The sequence below is a fragment of the Macaca nemestrina genome, chromosome 1 (assembly GCF_043159975.1).
Source record: "Macaca nemestrina isolate mMacNem1 chromosome 1, mMacNem.hap1, whole genome shotgun sequence".
Taxonomy (NCBI): domain Eukaryota; kingdom Metazoa; phylum Chordata; class Mammalia; order Primates; family Cercopithecidae; genus Macaca; species Macaca nemestrina.
In genome coordinates this window covers 100,542,020-100,562,622 of record NC_092125.1, presented here as the reverse complement: position 1 = coordinate 100,562,622, position 20,603 = coordinate 100,542,020, and the positions used below count along the sequence as shown (strand labels likewise).

At 40.5% G+C, this 20,603-nt stretch overlaps 1 protein-coding gene and 1 non-coding gene across 2 annotated transcripts in view; both read right to left on the bottom strand.

Moving 5' to 3' along the window:
- Positions 1–20,603, bottom strand: part of LOC105498137 (absent in melanoma 2) — a 130,452-nt gene that overhangs the window by 81,689 nt on the left and 28,160 nt on the right. The window lies entirely within an intron of this gene.
- On the bottom strand, positions 2,117–2,190 carry TRNAR-UCU (transfer RNA arginine (anticodon UCU)). Its single transcript has one exon. It is a non-coding gene; the product is annotated as a tRNA-Arg (tRNA).

Here is a 20,603-nt window from a genome sequence, read left to right as displayed (position 1 = left end):
AGACAATATACTCTGTTTTTAATACATAAGCAAATTAAAGTGCAGATGTTCAGCAACTTGGCAAAACTGCTTCTTGTACCAAGGTCCTCTGACTCCAAGATAGGGAATAGAAACAACAGGATAGAATCAGGCTTGGGGAATCATCCGTGGATTTTAATTCTCACAGGTATAGAGCTTCACAGAAAGAGCTGGCTCTATCACACTCTGATCAAACATTAAACAAATTCCAACGCAATGTCTATTTGGCACACATACCCACCCTGTTCCCACCTCATCCCCAGCCCTCACAGTTCCATGAAGTCTGATCATTATTTCCAGAAAGACTCTAGAAATGAGCAAATCATAGAGTGGACCAGAACGAACCTCCACCCTCACCCCGAATTTTAACAGTGATACAGAAATAATATCCCTACCCTCTCAGAATTCTCATGGTTAAGCACCTCCATTACCATGCTATGATACAGGGAGAATCAGGAAGATGTATGCAGTATTATAGATTATGGTGGAAAAAAGTGACATACTCCTTTCCTGAACTCCCTTTACCTTCCCCTTCCCCTTCCCCACCCCGCCCCCACCACCACATACTAATTTTTCCTTTCAGGCCAGGGCTTAAAGCAAAAATATCTAAGATAGGCTGAGTTAACAATAAACGAAAGGCTCCAGGAAAGAATGCCCAGGAACTTCTGGTCCACACCATGTCCTCCAAAGGGCGTATCTATGGGACTGGTGGGAGATAGATAACATCTGAATTGGCCTTCCTCCAAAGTAACCCAGAAATGTGAAGCCATGTTAGCTCTTACTACAAGAATTTTAAGTCTTTAAAGTACCATACTACTTCAAGAGAATTTCCAAAGTTTCCATTTGCTATAAACATGCACACATGGAAGCAGAAAGCATTTATCTCCCTCCAGGGTCCTCCTGTCTACCCCATCAATTCCCCCTACCTTCTGGCATGGCTGCTTTAAACTCCTATGTGGACTTTCCTGCCTCCCCCTACCTCGGCTTCCTTACAGTGCAAGTGCACAGCTGTGTCCTCTGGTCACTCGTCCAGAGTCCCGCATGGGAGAGATGCTGAGTCTCCCCAGCAGTCTTGGGAACATATCTTCTCAGGTTTCCTGGGTTCACCTGAGGTGGAGGTCGGTTCCTGGCAGGGGCAGCTCCCTCTAGCTAATAAGCTAGAGGTAGCAACATGCAAGGGAGAGAGCCAGACCAGCCCAAAATAGAAACCCAAGCTACATCACAATCTGACCAAGCTCCAATCTGGCTAAACGTGGCCCTTTAGACAAGACAAGGAGACAGCAGAAGTGAATGCGGGAGGAGACAGGAGGTGAGAAGATGGCTTTTTGAAAATCAGAAATTATGGAAATAACATTCAGATACAACACTTGAAGTTTGTCCTACGAACAAAAAGGGGTACAAACTTTTCACAGTAAAGAGCATTTAAGTATGAAACCTTCAAGTTTCTGGGGACAAGCTCATCCAGCTTGCTGCTGGTAATTAGTGTGTTGCTCTGTGGTTTATACCACTGAGACAAAGAGCAATGATTACATTTCACCTGATAGATCAGGAAGTGAGTGATGAGCTTGAGTACAAAAAGCCCCAGGAATGAAAAAGTATAGCTGACAGACAGTGCAAGAAATTATCCTCTGCACGACCCCGTCTACCTCGTGACATCCACCAAATGATAACCCTTTGGTCAAAGAAGGTATCACCTCAGAGGACAGTTGGACATATCCTCACTGACATATGGGACAATCTGCCCTTTTGTGGTCTCAGAGGTCAAAGGAGGGAACCATATTAGTTCCAAAACCTGTGACTTTGCGTCTTGGTCACTATGTGCCAATTATCTAACCGTGAAGTAAAGGATTCAAATGCTGTGTCAGTCGGGCTGAGCAGAGAGACGCAGCAGACATCTGAGCCTCTACTAGACAATGAAAATCCATAAGAGAGGAATACAGAAAGAATGAAGAATGAGGGGACAGAAAAGGAGAGAAGGTCCAGGATTCTCAAGGAAAAGGGTTTCCTTTCTCTCCCCTATAGCCTCCAGGGAGGAATAAATATAATTATCAACCTAGCATGACAGTATTCAAAATAAAAGAGGCACCTGCCAGGTGACCATCTCTGCCGGGACTCGAACCCGGAACCTCTGGATTAGAAGTCCAGCGCGCTCGTCCATTGCGCCACAGAGACCTCACCACACACACAGCATCAGCACCAGAACTGAAAAAGCACATACCTTCTGCATCACCGAGCCATCTCAGCATCCTGCTCTCTGAGCGGTGGGGGGGACAGGGACAGCTGGAAAATCTGGAGTGGAGATCCACCAGCCGGCTTCATCAAAGCTTTTCTCAATACTGTGGGTCTGATGGTCCCCAGAGGATTGGAGGAATGTGACAGCAGTCAATTTACCAGACTCAGAATCCCTGATGGAATAGGACAGAACTAGAGCCTTTGCTCTCCTTTCCTCTCCATCCCTTAGGGATGATACGAAAATCTCTCGATTCTCATGCTAATTAAGCAGAGTGCACCCAACCCTGCAGAAAACGCAGAAGCCATCTCTACCTCCACCCCCACTCGCTCACTGTGGTTTCATCCCAGTCCAGCTATTCTCAGACAGGGGCTGGGCAACGCTTGGGGATTCAGGAAAACCCTCGATCCCAGAGACAAAGGAGCTGCTTCTGTAAAGGAACACTGTGAACAACGGCAGCAGAGGATGGCAGCTGAGTTCTAAGAGACTGGTCTGGTTCTCAGCAATAAGAACTGTATCTGTCAAGCCCAGGCAAGAGGTACCGGGAGTCTGATGTTCCTTCAGCATCTTCACTAGAATTAAGAATGGGAGAGAAGAAAAAACAGTGTTCAGTGTGTGTGTTCAGTGTATAAGGATGTGTGAACGTATATGTGTGTGTGAGAGAGTGTGTGTATGAGAGAGAGGGAGGGAGAGTGTCTGTACACATAGGGTTGGAGGGGGAGAGTGGCAGATCTCTGATGAAATAGATGTCCTCAAATAGCCCTCCATAAATACCTGTATCTCTTTCCCCCACCTTCCTCAGCCCCAAGTCTCTGACAGCCTTTTTCCCCAGGGCTACCTACTTTGAAGAACAAGGATTTCTCAGCTACCTGTGCTTGCTATAAGTATCCTAGTATAATCAAAGTGACCAACCCTCCATAACCATATACCCAGCTCAGATCCAAGAAAATGATTTCTATTTTTAGAAGCCTCTCAGAGAAGACAATTCCATAATCACTGTTGTTTATAATTTCCACTGAGCCCATTCTTCTGAATGTCTAATCTAAATCCTTCTTACCTCACTTCAGCTCATTTTCTCCTATTTGGTTCCCAGACACATGGTTATAATTGGATTCTTGGTTCCTGATGACAATGCATTGATTTAAAGACTAATTGTGTTCACCACCCCACTCCCCATCAAAAGGTTACAATAAAAGCAGGGAGCCAACTCAGATATCCCTCCTCCCTCACTGTGTGTCTCCATGGCCTCCAGTTCTGGACATTGCCAGCCAACTCCAATCATACAATATAGTTATTTCTAACCTGTGAGGCCAGGTGATGGCCAAGTAAAGAAACAATATGACTAAATGAAATGATTAGATTAGAAAACCCTTAAGGGCTTTCTGACTCTAAGACTACAATTACAGCATCTCCCACTTCCCTACCCATTCATATAGCCCCAGGAATGAGACATGGTAGAGAACACAACCAAAGCAATTCAGTCAGATCAGGAATATAAGCAAAAGACTCTTTCTAACACATGGGAGAAAGCAGCTACTCCAACCAGGCTTGCCTTCCATCTACGACCTAGAGATGGGAGCTCAGAAAAGTGTGACTAATTGTGTCTATTATAGACTTGAAACAAGAAGGCACAGAATAGACCTTTCTATCCAGAGATTGTATTACTCTGAGTGGCTAGTCACAAGGTGCTGATGAAAGAGTTAGTCAAGGGGGCTATATGGTTGTAAAGGGAAGCTTAACAGCACAGGCTAGCAATGAACCATTCCAATGTAAGGGAAAGGAAAAACTAGACTCTCAAGATAACTTCCTGCCAGGCTCAGTGTTCACACACACACACACACACACACACACACACACACATACACACACTGCTCTTCATAAAGATATTGTCCTATATCCCAGAAATCTATCAGCCCCCTGAGTGACGTCCAAAGCATCACTGCTTCTTACAAGATCATGTGTTGTCCCAGCTCTCCAACTCCCTCCAGGAGCTTCATTCATTGTCTGCAATGTTCCCACTTGGTGCTGGGAATACAATGATGGAGAGATATATCATGGCATGGTTCTACTCTCAAGAATCCCATAGGCAAATTCCAATGCAGGAATGACCCTAAAACAACTATGGGAGAAAAGAAGGAATCAACTTATTACTCACCAAATAAAATACCAATTTGCAAGTCCATACAAAGGCTATAACTCTGGGAGCAGAAAGATCCATCTTCATAGGAAGTTGTATAACTTAGTTGGTTTAGACTCTGAGAAAATTCCTTAACTCTGATCTTCCATTTCCTCATTATAAACTAGGGGCACTAACCTATATGCTACTGATAAAGATCAGCTGAGATTTCATAAAGCAGAGTGTTTGTCCCCTTTTATCCTCTATTCCATGAGTTAATTCTCAACTCTATTGACTGGGTTGCTTCTTTCCCTTTGAATACCCTTCCTTCATCTTCCTCTCACCACCCCACAGAAATCTCTTCATTCCAGCAAAAAAATGCCCATCACCAAGTCTCTCCAGCTCCCCTTATACTTATAATGTGCATCAACAAAAGTACTCTGGACTTTGAGGACTTTTTTCAAATAAGAGACGTCTCTCTGACATCGCATTTTGCTTCATCATCCATAAAACAGACAGAGCCTCTTGGTAGTGTCAATAATGTCTTAAACTAGGTTTTAATTTAAAATAAGAAGGCAAACAATCAAATAAATCTATAGTTTTAAAGGGCAGGAAAGGTGAAGTCATGTCACTCAAAATGATTGAAGCTAGTACATCTTTTTCTTCTTTTAAACTAGCTGTATGTCATTCATGTTTACGTAAACTCTCTGGAAGAAAAGTACATTCACCTTCCAAAAAAAAAAAAAAATCTGTACTGATTTAATTCTCCAAAGATCTGTGACTCAAACATTACTCATACCTCTAATTGAATACCACTCTGCGACCCTACAGACAAACTAGTGATGCTCATACACTCTTTCATTCACAAGGTGTTGCTGGGATACATATGATAAATGCCCTCCAAATTTTCCCTTTGGTCCAATTAAATCCTACATCCTACTGTGGTCTTACTTACAGCTTCTCTAAATGTTCCTACATCAACTAGTCCATATTTTAAATTCTAAAGGCTATTACATGGAGTAAGACAGTGAATTTGTCATTTAGATAACACAGCCCTTACATACTATACTTTCATCTCCCAGGCCCTATGATGCCGTAAACCTTATTAATCCACATCTATTGTGAGCACAACTTATGGAAGTGTTACCATATACCATCTTCCCATGTTCCTACCTGCTATCAGCTCCCTCTTACTATCTCACCCCCAAGGAGTGAGCCCAGGTCTTTCCTACTGTGAGTACCTTCCAGGAAGGCTGGAAAAGGTGCTTTGCAATGTCAGGCCTATAGAATGAGACCTACTGTGCAGATGTTCAGTTCATAACTCCCAACCCTTAAGGAAGGGTAAAATGGACATACATACCTACAATGCAAAAGCCCTTGAGTCCTTTTCCAGACACTTCATCTTCATGAGGTCTTGCCCCATATTCATTTCTCCATTCCTATTATGCATTTTCTGACCCATCATAACAAAGCATTTAGGTTCCCAAGTCTATTTTTCCTCCCTCCTAGCCTGTGAGCCTGACTGCAGATTGTTCCTTTCCTCCTCAGTCCCCTTTCTCATACTTGAAGAGGGAAGAAATTAGATAATCCAGGTAACAATTGAGCCTGAGAATCTAGCCAAGGAAAGACAAATACAGAGCAAATTATCCTTTCATCATGCCATCCAACTTTCAGAAACCATTTGGGTATAGCCCAGTCAAACTGAGCTATTGAGGCCTCTCAAGCCTTTCCAAAAGTAGACCCAGAACCAATCTATCTTAACAATGGGCTGGACCTCCAGGGCTAGTCAAGGTCACAAGAGAGTCCATACAGCGGTCAGCTCCCTAAGGGAGTCTGAGAAATGCTGAGAAATCTGGAGATACAATCTCCCTTTCCTTATTGCCTCTCACCCACCACTGACAGATTCTCCTGGAAGCCATTTAAAGAGTTACAGAGGCCAGGCATCCTGGCTCATGCCTGTAATCCCAGCATTTGGGGAGGCCAAGGTGGGAGGATCACAAGGTCAAGAGATTGAGACCATCCTGGCCAACATGGTGAAACCCCGTCTCTTCTGAAAATACAAAAATTAGCTGGGCATGGTAGTGTGTGCCTGTAGTCCCAGCTACTCGGGAGGTGGAGGCAGGAGAATCTCTTGAACCCGGGAAGTGGAGGTTGCAGGGAGCCGAGATCACGCCACTGCACTCCAACCTGGTGACAGAGTGAGACACCATCTCAAAAAAAAAAAAAAAAAAAAAAAAAGAGTTCTAGAGAGTGTGTCTCTAAGGACATGAAGTATCTCTTTGGTCAAGAAGGATGAGGAATCTAGTAGTGTTCAACAAATGCGAGGGCAGTAAGTTGTCATGTCCCATCAGATCTTTCTGGGAAGTTTGGGGAAAACTTTCTGCTTCACCCAAATCCCCAAAATAAGGTGATTCCTCGCGCTTTCTAGTTCACTCTCCTTTATCCTCTTTGGAATCAGGACCCTCTAACCCCAAGCCATCACCTGCTTGTGTAGATCCCCAGTCCTGTCTTCTTACATTTTCTTCTTGACATTCCCATCAATGTCTCCTTCTTCCTTGGGGTATGTAACCCTTAGTCATTTCCTGCTTTAAAATGTTCTTCTCACCTCTGTCCACACCTTTCCTCATTTCTGTCCATTTCACTTTCCCCATTTTCTGCAACTGGCATTCCCTAATTCTTTACCGTGTAATCTCTACAATGCTCGGTTTATTGGCCATGTCACCATCTGTTCTCATCTGCCCTAGGATCCATCTACTCCAAACACATTGGCCAAACTCATTGTTCCCAGTCTTCCCTAGATTCAGCCCACTGCTCTTCTCTGTCTCTGCTCCCCTTAGCTATCATCCTCAAGGCACTCTGAGTTTCCCAGGCCTCCAAATTCCTCTATCATTAAAATCTATTGCTTGGACCCAGAGTCTTTGTTATTGTCAGCCCTGCATCCTCAGGCCTTCTTTTACTTTCCTCCAGATTTCATTCTTCAGACCACTTTACTTGCCCACCATCCTCTTAGTCTTTGTCTCATCTCCTTAAATCTTCAACTTGTAGTACCTGTCCTTCTGAATCTCCTTCCACGGCATCCATACAGTACCAGATTCCTGAGGCTTACCCAGAAGAACTTGCTGGTCCTTCCTTCTTCCCTAAATTCATCTCCAGACATTCTGGGTTCTGCCTGACTCTACAACACACCTGTATTTGTTTCACTTCTTTGCCTGGGGCTGTGTGTGCCACTGGTTTTAAAACTGGGAGGCCCTGAATAGGGCCCTGCTAATCCCCATGGCACTGAGTTGCCATGGGAATGGGCTGACAACCAGGCTTTTAATCTTTAGCCACTATGGGGCCCCAATCCTTAAATGGCCAGATATCCTAGGCCAGAGGCCAAAGAATTAGAAGAGGGATCCTTAAAGGGTCAAGGATTCTATGATTGTAGGTCAAGGGATTCAAGAACATTGTTTTTTGCCTAATATTATGAGTAAATTAGGCTTTTGTTATCTGTCCCCTACCTCAGCCCCACTTCGCATTCAGCCTGGAAAAAGCCTTGAGGGTTACATAGTAAGGCAGACTTCTTGGCAATGGCAAGAGAAGAAAGGTGTTCATCTTTCACAGTCCATCAGTTTAATTAAACCAAAGAGCGTGACCATGAAAGTTTCAATCCTAGAGACTAAACTTGTCCTTACACAAGAACCTTATGTCTGACAAATTACAGTAGGGTCTGTACGTAGTTCATCCTTATACAGCAGGAGCAGCTCTTTTCAAATCTGTCCCTGAAAAACATCAAGTCCCCACACGGAAGACAGGGTCCAGGGGAAGCATTTCACCTTGAGTCGGCCAGCTCATCTCCTTCAGTTTCTCCCCTTTAGAAGGTAAGAACTGAATTTGCAAGTCCTTCTCATGCTACCTACGATTCTAAGAAACAGTATCAATGGTAGTAATAATGATAATAAAGATATTTTGAATTGTCTCATTTTATCATCAGAACTTTCCTAGATCATTGAAAGAGTGATCATCATTATTTTTCTTTTACAAAAGAAGAACCTTGATCAAAGACATTAGGTGGCTTGCCCAAAGTTACTCAGCTTGTAAGAGGTGGGACTAGGGTGAGCTACCATACAGTGTCCTGACTTCTGTGACCTCTCCAGAGAGGCCTCAACAGAAGGTGTCTGCTAAGAGGCACTGGCTGCCTTCATTACAATCTGTTCCAGGAAGCGAAATTCTGAGACCTTTCCCCCTAACTTTCTTCCCAGTCTTTGCAACCATTCAACAGTGCCCTAAGCGTAGGATAGGATGGCCAGCCAGCCCTGAAAAGGGTCACAGAGTGGGGTCAAAGGTCGTGCTGCTTAAAAGAGAACAAACAGCACAGGCAGGTGCGTAAGGGAGCTCTCTCTGGGTTCTACTTTAGTGGCTCATTCTCCTCCCAGCTACCTTAAGACATAAGAAACTGATTTCCGGATTAAATAAAACAATTTGCTCAAGATCAGTCAGCTTGGCATTCACGAATCTGATCCTCCATTCCGGGTTTTCCAACTCCTAATTTGATGCTTTTTAAAATGTCACTACAGTGTTACTGAGTCGCTCTTCTTAATTTTTTTTAATTGACCTACAATATTGTGTATTTTTACTCTGCACAACATGGTATTTTGAAGTACATATATATTGTGGAATAGTTAACTGTAGCTAGCCATTATGGAAAACAGTATAAAGGTTCTTAAGACATTTTAAAAGAGAGCTACCATAGGATCCGGCAATCCCACTACTGGGTATATATCCAAGGAAATAAAATCAGTATGTTGAGATACTTGCTTGGAATCCTCAATATAGTCTTTTTATTATTATTATTATACTTTAAGTTCTGGGATACATGTCCAGAACATGCAGGTTTGTTACATAGGTATACATGTGCCATGGTGGTTTGCTGCACCCATCAACCCATCATCTCCATTAGGTATTTCTCCTAACGCTATCCTCCCCCTGCCCTCCAGCCCCCAACAGGCCCCAGTGTGTGATGTTCCTCTCCCTGTGCCCATATGTTCTCATTGTTCAACTCCCACTTATTAGTGAGAAGATGTGGTGTTTGGTTTTCTGTTCCTGTGTTAATTTGCTGAGAATGATGGTTTCCAGCTCCTTTCATGTCCCTGCAAAGGACATGAACTCATTCTTTTTATGGCTGCACAGTATTCCATGGTGTATATGTGCCACATTTTCTTTATCCAGTCTAACATTGATGGACATTTGGGTTGGTTCCAAGTCTTTGCTATTGTGAATAGTGCTGCAGTAAACATATGTGTGCATGTGTCTTTGTAGTAGAATGACTTATAATCCTTTGGGTATATACCCAGTGATGGGATCGCTGGGTCAAATGGTATTTCTAATTCTAGATACTTAAGGAATCGCCACAGTGTCTTCCACAATGGTTGAACTAATTTACACTCCCACCAACAGTATAGAAGTGTTTCTATTTTTCCACATCCTCTCCAGCATCTGTTGTTTCCTGACTTTTTAATTCTAACTGGCATGAGACGTTATCTCATTATGGTTTTGATTTGCATTTCTCTAACGACCAGTGATGATGAGCTTTCTTTCATATGTTTATTGGCCGCATAAATGTCTTCTTTTGAAAAGTGTCTGTGCATAAACTTCACCCACTTTTTGATGAGCTTCTTTGTTTTTTTCTTGTAAATTTGTTTAAGTTCCCTGTAGATTCTGGATATTAGTCCTTTGTCGGATGGATAAATTATAAAAATTTTCTCCCATTCTGTAGGTTGCCTGTTCACTCTGGGATAGTTTCTTTTGCTGTGCAGGAGCTCTTTAGTGTAATTAGATCCCATTTCTCAATTTTGGCTTTTGTTGCCATTGCTTTTGGTGTTTTAGTCATGAAGTCTTTGCCCATGCCTATGTCCTGAATGGTATTGCCTAAATTTTCTTCTATGGTTTTTATGGTTTTGGGTCTTATGTTTAAGTCTTTAATCCATCTTGGATTAATTTTTGTATAAGGTATAAGGAAGGGGTCCAGTTTTTGCTTTCTGCATATGGCTAGTCAGTTTTCCAAACATCATTTGTTAAATAGGGAATCCTTTCCCCATTGCTTGTTTTTGTCAGGTTTGTCAAAGATCAGATGGTTGTAGATGTGTGGCATTATTGCTGAGGCCTCTGTTCTGTTCCTTTGGTCTATAGTACCATGCTATTTTGGTTGCTGTAGCCTTGTAGTACAGTTTGAAGTCAGGTAGCGTGATGCCTCCAGCTTTGTCCTTTTTGCTTAGGATCGTCTTGGCTATGTGGGCTTTTTGGTTCCATATGAAACTTAAAGTAGTTTTTTCTAATTCTGTGAAGAAAGTCTATGGTAGCTTGATGGGAATAGGATTGAATCTATAAATTTTGGGCAGCATGGCCCAAACTTTGGGCAGCATGGCCATTTTCATGATATTGATGCTTCCTATCTATGAGCAAGGAATGTTTTTACATTTGTTTGTGTCCTCTCTGATTTCCTTGAGCAGTGCTTTGTAGTTCTCCTTGAAGAAGTCCTTCATATCCCTTGTAAGTTGGGATTCCTAGGTATTTTATTCTCTTTGTAGCAATTGTGAGTGGGAGTTTGGTCATGATTTGGCTCTCTGTCTGTCTATTATTGGTGTATAGGAATGCTTGTGATTTTTGCACATTGATTTTGTATCCTGAGACTTTGCTGAAGTTGCTTATCAGCTTCAGGAGTTTTTGGGCTGAGACGATGAGGTTTTCTAAATATACAATCATGCTCTCTGCAAACAGAGATAATTTGACTTCCTCTCTTCCTATTTGAATATGCTTTATTTCTTTCTCTTGTCTGATTGCCCTGGCCAGAATTTCCAATACTATGTTGAATAGGAGTGGTGAGAGAGGGCATCCTTGTCTTGTGCTAGTTTTCAAAGGGAATGCTTCCAGCTTTTGCCCACTCAGTGTGATATTGGCTGTGGGTTTGTCATAAATAGCTCTTATTATTTTGAGATATGTTCCACCAGTACCTAGTTTATTGAGTGTTTTTAGCTTGAAGGGCTGGTGAATTTTATCGAAGGCCTTGTCTGCATCTATTGAGATAATCACATGATTTTTGTCATTGGGTCTGTTTATGTGATGGATTACGTTTATTGATTTGCATATGTTGAATCAGTCTTGCATCCCAGGGATGAAGCTGACTTGATCATGGTGGATAACCTTTTTGATGTGCTGCTGGATTTGTTTTGCCATTATTTTATTGAGGGGAATCCCCAACATAATCTTTACACAAAGATTATGCAGGGCAGGTAAGAGCAGAATGCTTTGCATTTATTCTTAACTGGTAAACTAGAAAATCAAAAGCATCAATTAACCTCTTCTTGGAATCACAGAATGTTCAAAATGGAAAAGGGTTTTAAAATAATCAAGTCTCTTTTATTCATGGATCAGCTGAATTTTTGTCACATATTCTTATTACTTTTATTAATTTAGAGAAAATCTAATTTGAAGATCAAATTGATAATGCTAAGTGGGTGAATGTTTGCTCTTTATTTTCTATATTTCTGTAGTCTGTAATTTTTGTCAAGCCTCTCCATCTGTAATTACATAGATTAACAAACTCAGAACCACAGAAATTAAATCATGTATCCAATATCACAAAAATAGACAAACAGTTATGATCCAATTAGAAAACTATAGACTTCCAAGTTGGGACACACAGGGTTTGAATCTCAGCTGTATATGATGTTGGACACCTAAAGGAACCTAAATGATCTCAGAGATTCAGATTACTTATCTGATTTTCAAAATCCACAGAAGTGGCCAGGCGTGGTAGCTCACACTTGCAATTCTAGCACTTTGGGAGGCCAAGGGGGGCGGATCATGAGGTTAGGAGTTCGAGACCAGACTGGCCAACACAGTGAAACCCCGTCTCTACTAAAAATACAGAAAATTAGCCAGGCCTGGTGGCGGGCGCCTGTAATCCCAGCTGCTCGGGAGGCCGAGGCAGGAGAATCACTTGAACCTGGGAGATAGAGGTTGCAGTGAGCCGAGACCATGCTATTGAGCTCCAGCCCAGGTGAAAGTGCGAGACTCTGTCTCAAAAAAAAAAAAAAAAAAAAAAAAATTCACAGAAGTAATAAAATCTATCTTGTAAAGTCATTATAAGTGTGATAAAGAAAGAGAAAATCTTTAGTAGACTAGTGCCTGACAGTCTTTATTTTTAGAAAGAATAGTTAATGCTTGGGTTTTTTCCTCTTTACCCCATCCATTCCTCAACTGACTCCACTCTAGCAACTGCTAAATGTCCTCACTAAAGTCACTAATGGCTTGCTGCTAATTGTCAAATCGAATAGTTTCACTTCACCTTTCTGCAGTCACCACACCTTCACCCTTAGAAATGCTGACTCCTCTTGCTTCTGGGGCATGCCACTGTTTTCTCATTTACCTCCTATCCCTCGGCCCCTCCTTCTCAATCTCTTTCACCAGCTCCTCCTCTTCCTTCTTAAATATCAGTGTTCCCAAGAGTGACACTTATCAGACTGCAAGCCAGAAGGTTAGCAGTATTTTTATATTATTTAACAGCAGAGAAAAGAGATGATAGAATAGGATACGACAGAACAGAAAAGAAAATAGCTGAGGGTATCACCCTCTAAGAAGACCATGTATTGTTTCATGAAATTTTTGTATCAGCTGCATATGAATGTATACATATAGGCATATGAGTTGTGGTCAAAAACACTGCCATAAAGTGTACCTTGGTGCTCTTCTTTAGATTTTCTCCCTAGGTAATTGTAAATGGCATATGTACTACATGTATTACCAGCAATGAGCTGAAAACCCTTAAATCTGCACCTTAAAATCAGACATACCATGTGAAATCCAGACTGGGATACTCAGTTGCCTTTAGATTGCCATTCCTATGTGACTCACAATGATCTCAACTGCAAAATGTACAAATAAGAACTTATATTTCCCCATAAATCTGTTCTTCATAATCCACTAGTTTATTCATCTATTTTTTTTGAGATGGAATCTCGCTCTGTCACCCAGGCTGGAGTGCAGTGGTGCAATCTCAGCTCACTGAAACCTCTGCCTCCTGGGCTAAGCAATTCTTCTGCCTCAGCCTCCCTAGTAGCTGGGATTTCAGGCACCTGCCACCATGCCCAGCTAATTTTTGTATTTTAGTAAAGACAGGGTTTCACCATGTTGGCCAGGCAAATCTTGAACTCCTGACCTCAGGTGATCTGCCCGCCTCAGCCTCCCAAAGTGCTGGGATTACAGGGGTGAGCCACAATACCCGGCCTAATCCACTAGTTTAATTAATGGTTATCATCATCCACCTACTCATTTATTACTTTATTTATTTGCTCCATAAATCCATAAATACCTACTATACAATAAGAAATGTGCTGAGTATTGGAGATATAAAGATAATGATGATATCATGTCTATTCTTAATAAAAATCACAGTCAAAAATAGAAAAATAAAGTCATGAAACAAAGTTGCCCAAGTCTAGAAATCATGTCTGGCATGCTACAAAACCAAAAATGGGCAAATGAATCCAGTCTGCGGAGTCTAAGAATGTTTCCTAGAGCTGCAGACCTAAGCTGAGGTTCAAAGTAAGAACAGCTGTAAACAGAGCAAAAGAAGAGATTAGGGATGGAGAGAGAGATTGTGTGTGTGTGTGTGTGTGTGTGTGTGTGTGTATGTGTGTGTACGCGCGCATGCGTGTATGTGTGTGTGTTGGGGGAGCCAAGGAGATAAGAGAGGAAAGCATGAGTAAAAATACAGCAAAAACCATCCTGTCTGCATAAGAAACTACAGGAAATGAGAGATATTGCTTAAGTCCAAAATCCCAGGCAGGAAGTGACAAGGCATGTGGAAACAAAAATCAGAACATGCAGATCAACATATGTCATGTTAAAGGCCAATTGTAATCCTGTAGGAGATGCAGAGGCAGTGAAGGGTTTTAAGTAAGGGAGAACGATGATTTCATTTGCATTTTAGAAAGATCACTCTGGCTGTAGCAGATAATTTCAAGAGTGCACAGTGAAGAGGCTTTTGCAGTAGTCAAGTTAAGATATAATGGAGATCTGAACCACAGTAATAGAATTGGCTACATAACAGTAAATTGAAAGAAGATTGATTTGATACAAGCAGTTTTGGGGAGACAAAACTGGCCATCCAGTCTCTTAAGCCAGAAATGGGGAATGAGTCAAGGCTCCTCCCCTTAAAACTTTATCTTCCAAATTTAATCAGCTACTAAGGTCTATCTACTCTGTCTCTTTAATAGCTCTCAAACATTTGCCTCGATTTCTATTCTCACTGCTCTTGGCTTAGTTCAGATAGTTCATCCTCTGTAGCCAGGACTATTTGTTTGTTTGTTTATTTATTTACGTATTTTGTTCTTTTATTATACTTTTAAGTTCTAGGGTACATGTGCGCAACGTGCAGGTTTGTTACATATGTATTCATGTGCCATGGTGGTTTGCTACACCCATCAACTTGTCATTTATATTAGGTATTTCTCCTAATGCTATCCCTTCCCCAGCTCCCCACCCCCTGACAGGCCCCACTGTGTGATGTTCCTCGCCCTGTGTTCAAGTGTTCTTATTGTTCAATTCCCACCGATGAGTGAGAACATGCGGTGTTTAGTTTTCTGTCCTTGTGATAGTTTGCTGAGAATTATGGTTTCCAGCTTCATCCATGTCCCTGCAAAGGACATGAACTCATTCTTTTTATGGCTGCATAGTATTCCATGCTGTATACATGCCACATTTTCTCAATCCAGTCTATCATCGATGGACATTTGGGTTGGTTCCAAGTCTTTGCTATTGTGAATAGTGCCATAACAAACAAACATGTGCATGTGTCTTTATAGTAGCATGATTTATAATCCTTTGGGTATATATCCAGTAATGGCATCGCTGGGTCAAAAGGTATTACTAGTTCTAGATCTTCGAGGAATCACCACATAGTCTTCCACAATGGTTGAACTAATTTACATTCCCACCAACAGTGTAAAAGCGTTCCTATCTCTCCACATCCTCTCCAGCATCTGTTGTGTCCTGACTTTTTAATGATCGCCATTCTAACTGGCGTGAGATGGTATCTCATTGTGGTTTTGATTTGCATTTCTCTGATGACCAGTGAGGATGAGCATTTTTTCATGTGTCTGTTGGCTGCATAAATGTCTTCTTTTGAGAAGTGTCTGTTCATATCCTTTGCCCACTTTTGATGGGGTTGTTTTTTTCTTGTAAATTTGAGTTCTTTGTAGATTCTGGATATTAGCCCTTTGTCAGATGGGTAGATTGCAAAAATTTTCTCCCATTCTGTAGGTTGTCTGTTCACTCTGATGGTAGTTTCTTTTGCCGTGCAGAAGCTCTTTAGCTCAATTAGATCCCATCTGTGTATTTTGGCTTTTGTTGCCATTGCTTTTGGTGTTTTAGTCATGAAGTCCTTGCCCATGCCTATGTCCTGAATGGTACTGCCTAGGTTTTCTTCTAGGGTTTTTATCGTTTTAGGTCTAACATTTAAGTCTTTTAATCCATCTTCAATTAATTTTTGTAAAAGGTGTAAGGAAGGGATCCAATTTCAGCTTCCTACATATGGTTAGCCAGTTTTCCCAACATCATTTATTAAATAGGGAATTTTTTCCCCATTTCTTGTTTTTGTCTAGTTTGTCAAAGATCAGATGGTTGTAGATGTATGGTGTTAATTCTGAGGCCTCCATGCTGTTCCATTGGTCTATATATCTGATTTGGTACCAGTACCATGCTGTTTTGGTTACCGTAGCCTTGTAATATAATCTGAAGTCAGGTAGCCTGATGCCTCCAGTTTTGTTCTTTTTGCTTAGGATTGTCTTGGCAATGCGGGCTCTGTTTTGGTTCTATATGAACTTTAAAGTAGTTTTCTCCGATTCTGTGAAGAAAGTCATTGGTAGCTTGATGGGTAGCTTCCTATCCATGAGCATGGAAAGTTTTTCCATTTGTTTGTGTGCTCTTTTATTTCCTTGAGCAGTGCTTTGTAGTTCTCCTTGAAGAGGTCCTTCACATCCCTTGTAAGGTGGATTCCTAGGTATTTTATTCTCTTTGTAGCAATTGTGAATGGGAGTTCACTCATGTTTTGGCTCTCTCTTTGTTATTGGTGTAGAGGAATGCTTGTGATTTTTGCACATCGATTTTGTATCCTGAGACTTTGCTGAAGTTGCTTATCAGCTTCAGGAGTTTTTGGGCTGAGACAATGGGGTTTTCTAAATATACAATCCTGCCATCTGCAAACAGGGGCAATTTGACTTCCTCTTTTCCTAATTGAATACCCTTTATTTCTTTCTCTTGCCTGACTGCCCTGGCCAGAACTTCCAACACAATGTTGAATAGGAGTGGTGAGAGAGGGCATCCTTGTCTTGTGCCGGTTTTCAAAGGGAATGCTTCAGGTTTTTGTCCATTCAGTATGATACTGGCTGTGTGTCTGTCATAAATAGCTCTTATTATTTTGAGATACCTTCCATCAATACCTTGTTTATTGAGAGTTTTTAGCTTGAAGCGGTGTTGAATTTTGTCGAAGGCCTTCTCTGCATCTATTGAGATAATCATCTGGTTTTTGTCGTTAGCTCTGTTCATGTGATGGATTACGTTTATTGATTTGCATATGTTGAACCAGCCTTGCATCCCAGGATGCAGCTGACTTGGTCATGGTGGATAAGCTTTTAGATGTGCTGCTGGATTCTGTTTGCCAGTATTTTATTGAGGATTTTCGCATCTATGTTCATCAGGAATATTGGTCTAAAATTCTGTTTTTTGTTGTGTTTCTGCCAGGCCTTTGGTATCAGGATGATGCAGCCAGGACTATTTGATGTTTTAATAATCCCTCACTTGTCTACCTGTAACCATCCCTGTTCCCTTTCTGCCAATCAGCCACATCACCAACAGTGCAATTATTTTTCCTGAAGGCAAAACCCCTTAAAGTTCTCTCTTGTTTAGAGAAGAGCCTAGAAGCCATTTGTGATCTGATTCCTGTTCATCTTTTCAACATCAGTTACTATTATCCGTCAGCCTCCCCTCTCAGCTTATGTTTTACAGTAAGTACTCAGAGTTCCCAAAATGAAAAATAAAAAGGTTCCTTTTCCATACTAATATGACTAGGTATGCTGCAACGGTTTCTCTTTTTGGAATGCCTTTCTCATGTTCCCACCCTCACATCTGTCTGGAAGACTGTTCCTCCTCCTAGAAGACTCAATATCAATCACCTCATTTTCTATAATATCTTCCCTGACATCCACCACAACCCCAAGCAGACTGGATCACACCCACCTTCACACCATTACTGCACCCTGTGCATATGGCTATCGGAGGACTGAGCACTCTGTAATGTACTCAATTTTGTGCATCTCTCTTCCTACCAGAGAGAGAGCAACTTGAGTTCTTTTTACCCTTGATAGTCTGGGCAGTGCCTGGCACATGGTAGTTGTTCAATGTATGTTTACCAAAGAAAAAGAATCAACAATCAAAACCACTAGAACAGGTCTTTGTCTTCTTAGCCACATATCATCCTATAATACCACAGTTCTTGATTTTTGTAATGGAAATGTTAGATGGGAACTCTTAAAATGAGACTGAGAACTTTAGGCTTCTTCTGCTGCTCTACTTCAAAGTGGTAGAACATTCAACTTTCTCCAGAGCTCCAGTTTGCATATCCAGTCTATTGAATATTTCCTACTTGATGGGTTGCCCTCAGCTTAAACTCAATGTAATTTAACAAAATTGTTATGAATTGATTATGTCTCCCTCTAATTTATATGTTAATACTCTAATCCCTCATGTATTTAGATGTGAGAGGTGATTTGGTCATGAAGGTGGAACCATAATAGATGGAATTAGTGTCATTATAAGAAGAGACACAGGGAAACAATCTCTTTTTCCACCATGTGAAGACACGTTGAGAATGTGGCTGTCTGCAAACCAGGAAGAGGACACTCAACAGGAATCAAATCCACCAGTACCTTTATCTTAGACTTCCCAGCCTCCAGAACTGTGAGAAACCAAAGTCTGTTGTTTAAGCCACATAATTTATAGTATTCTGTTTTAGCAGCCTGATGTAAGACACTCATCCTCCTTCATTCCAAAATACTACACCCCACAAAAAGGTTCTCCTAATTCCACCATTTCTTTTCATGGTTCAGCATTTTCCAAGTCACTCAAAAGCCAAAACTGAGAGCTGCCTCAGCCTTCTCCCTCTGTCTTGCTTCCCATAACCAACACCAAATGTAGCACCTCTTTTCCCTTCCCAATTCCACTGCCCTTGCTCAGGACTCTTACTTTGGTCCTGGATTTCTATAATCATCTTTTAAACCATATTCTTAGAATAAGCTTTTAATTTAAAAAAATTAATCATTCAATATATAAGCACACCATTATTATAAAAATATGAAGTATATAATATGGATAATTATAGTCCCCCTTGTAACTTAAGTCTCAGTCCTAGCCCAGAAAATAATTTTCCAATTTTAATATGCATCTGAACAATAGAAACACTCAAGTGCCTACTATGTGCCAGGCACTATTTAAAGCACTTTAAATAGATTAATTTATTTAATTCTCACATCATATAACCCTAGGGGTCATGTAAAATTATGATTAATTTATTTAATTCTCACATCATACAACCCTAGGGGTCATGTAAAATTATCTCTATTTTCCATACAATGAAAAAAAACACTGAGGCGATTAAGTATCTTGCCTGAAGTCACACAGCCAGTAAGTAACTATTCATTTACTTAAACACATATTTATATGCATATAAGATTTAACATATACATATGTATATGTTTTAGGCTTTTTTTCCCATTTTACACAAAAGGGATAGCTGTATGTGTATTTTCTTTGTATTTTCACTTAACAACATACCTTCTGTATCTTTCCATGTTGGTAGGTATAAATTTACCTCATTCTTTTTAACTGCAATGTGTTATTACAAAGTATGATATAGCATAATTTATTTATCCAATTCACTATTGATGAATATTTATGTTGTCTTCAATTTTTCACTACTGGAAAAAAATGATGCGATGCATATCTCTGCACATAAATCAGAGCACCCATGTGTGAACAGATCTATAGCATAATTTGTAGAAATAGCACTGCTGGTATTTCTATTTTTAATTCCAATACATTCTGCCAAAATATCTCCAAAAAGGCTGTGCCAATTTACATCCTCACTAACAATATATAAAGGTGCCTATTTCCCTAAGCACTTGCCAACACTGAGTATTATCCATCATTTTAATTTTTAACAATCTGATGGGTTCTTTGATGCCTTTTAACAGTCTAGGATCTCTTTGGTGCTGTAACTTGTATTTCTCAAAATCCATATGCCGTTGATCATCTTTTCAGATGTTTATTAGACAACTGTATTTTTTTTCTGAGAATTCCTACTCATATCCTTTGCCCAATTTTCTCTTGGACTGTTTGTCTTTTTTATGTTTATTTGCTGAATATTTTGCATGTTAGCAATTTTGATACTTTGGTATATATGTTGCAAATAAAATTTTCACAGTCTGTGACTTACTTTTACATTTTGTCTATGGGTCTGTAATTACAACAGTTTTAAAAATCATGCAGTAAATCTTATCAGTCTTTTCCTTTATCGAGTCTAGGTGTTGTGTCTTGCTTAGGAAGGTCTTTCCCACTCTAAGATTAAGTATATTTTTCGACAGTTTTTACAAACATTTTTAGTGTTGCTTGGTTTATAAAATTTAGCACAAGTCCACCTGAAATATATTGCTGTATATGGCATAAGGAAAGGCTAAACCTATCCCATACCAACTGACAAATAGATAACCAATTACTCTAATGTCTTTAAACAGTACAACCCTCTAGTCACTGATTAGAAGTGTAGTATATAATGGAGGTAGCACTCTTCATACACTAAATTTCCAAGTTGGTTTGTAACTACACTCTCTCTTCTGCTCCATGGTTCTATTTATGTATTCCCGTGCCAAGATTTCATGTTTTAATTGCTATAATTTTAAAGTCGCTTAGGATAGCTAGAAAATCATCCTCCCCCTTAGCCCCATGTGTTTAAAAAATTATGGCTATTTACTCTTGACTTTATCTTCCAAGGGAATGTTAGAATAGGCTAGTCAAGTTCCATAAAATATCTTATTGGAATTTAGCATAGTATTGCATCAAATTTATAAATTAAAAATTACCATCTTTACCACACTGAATCTTAGAATTAATCTTTAAATACCAATTCAATAACATAACATCCTGCTA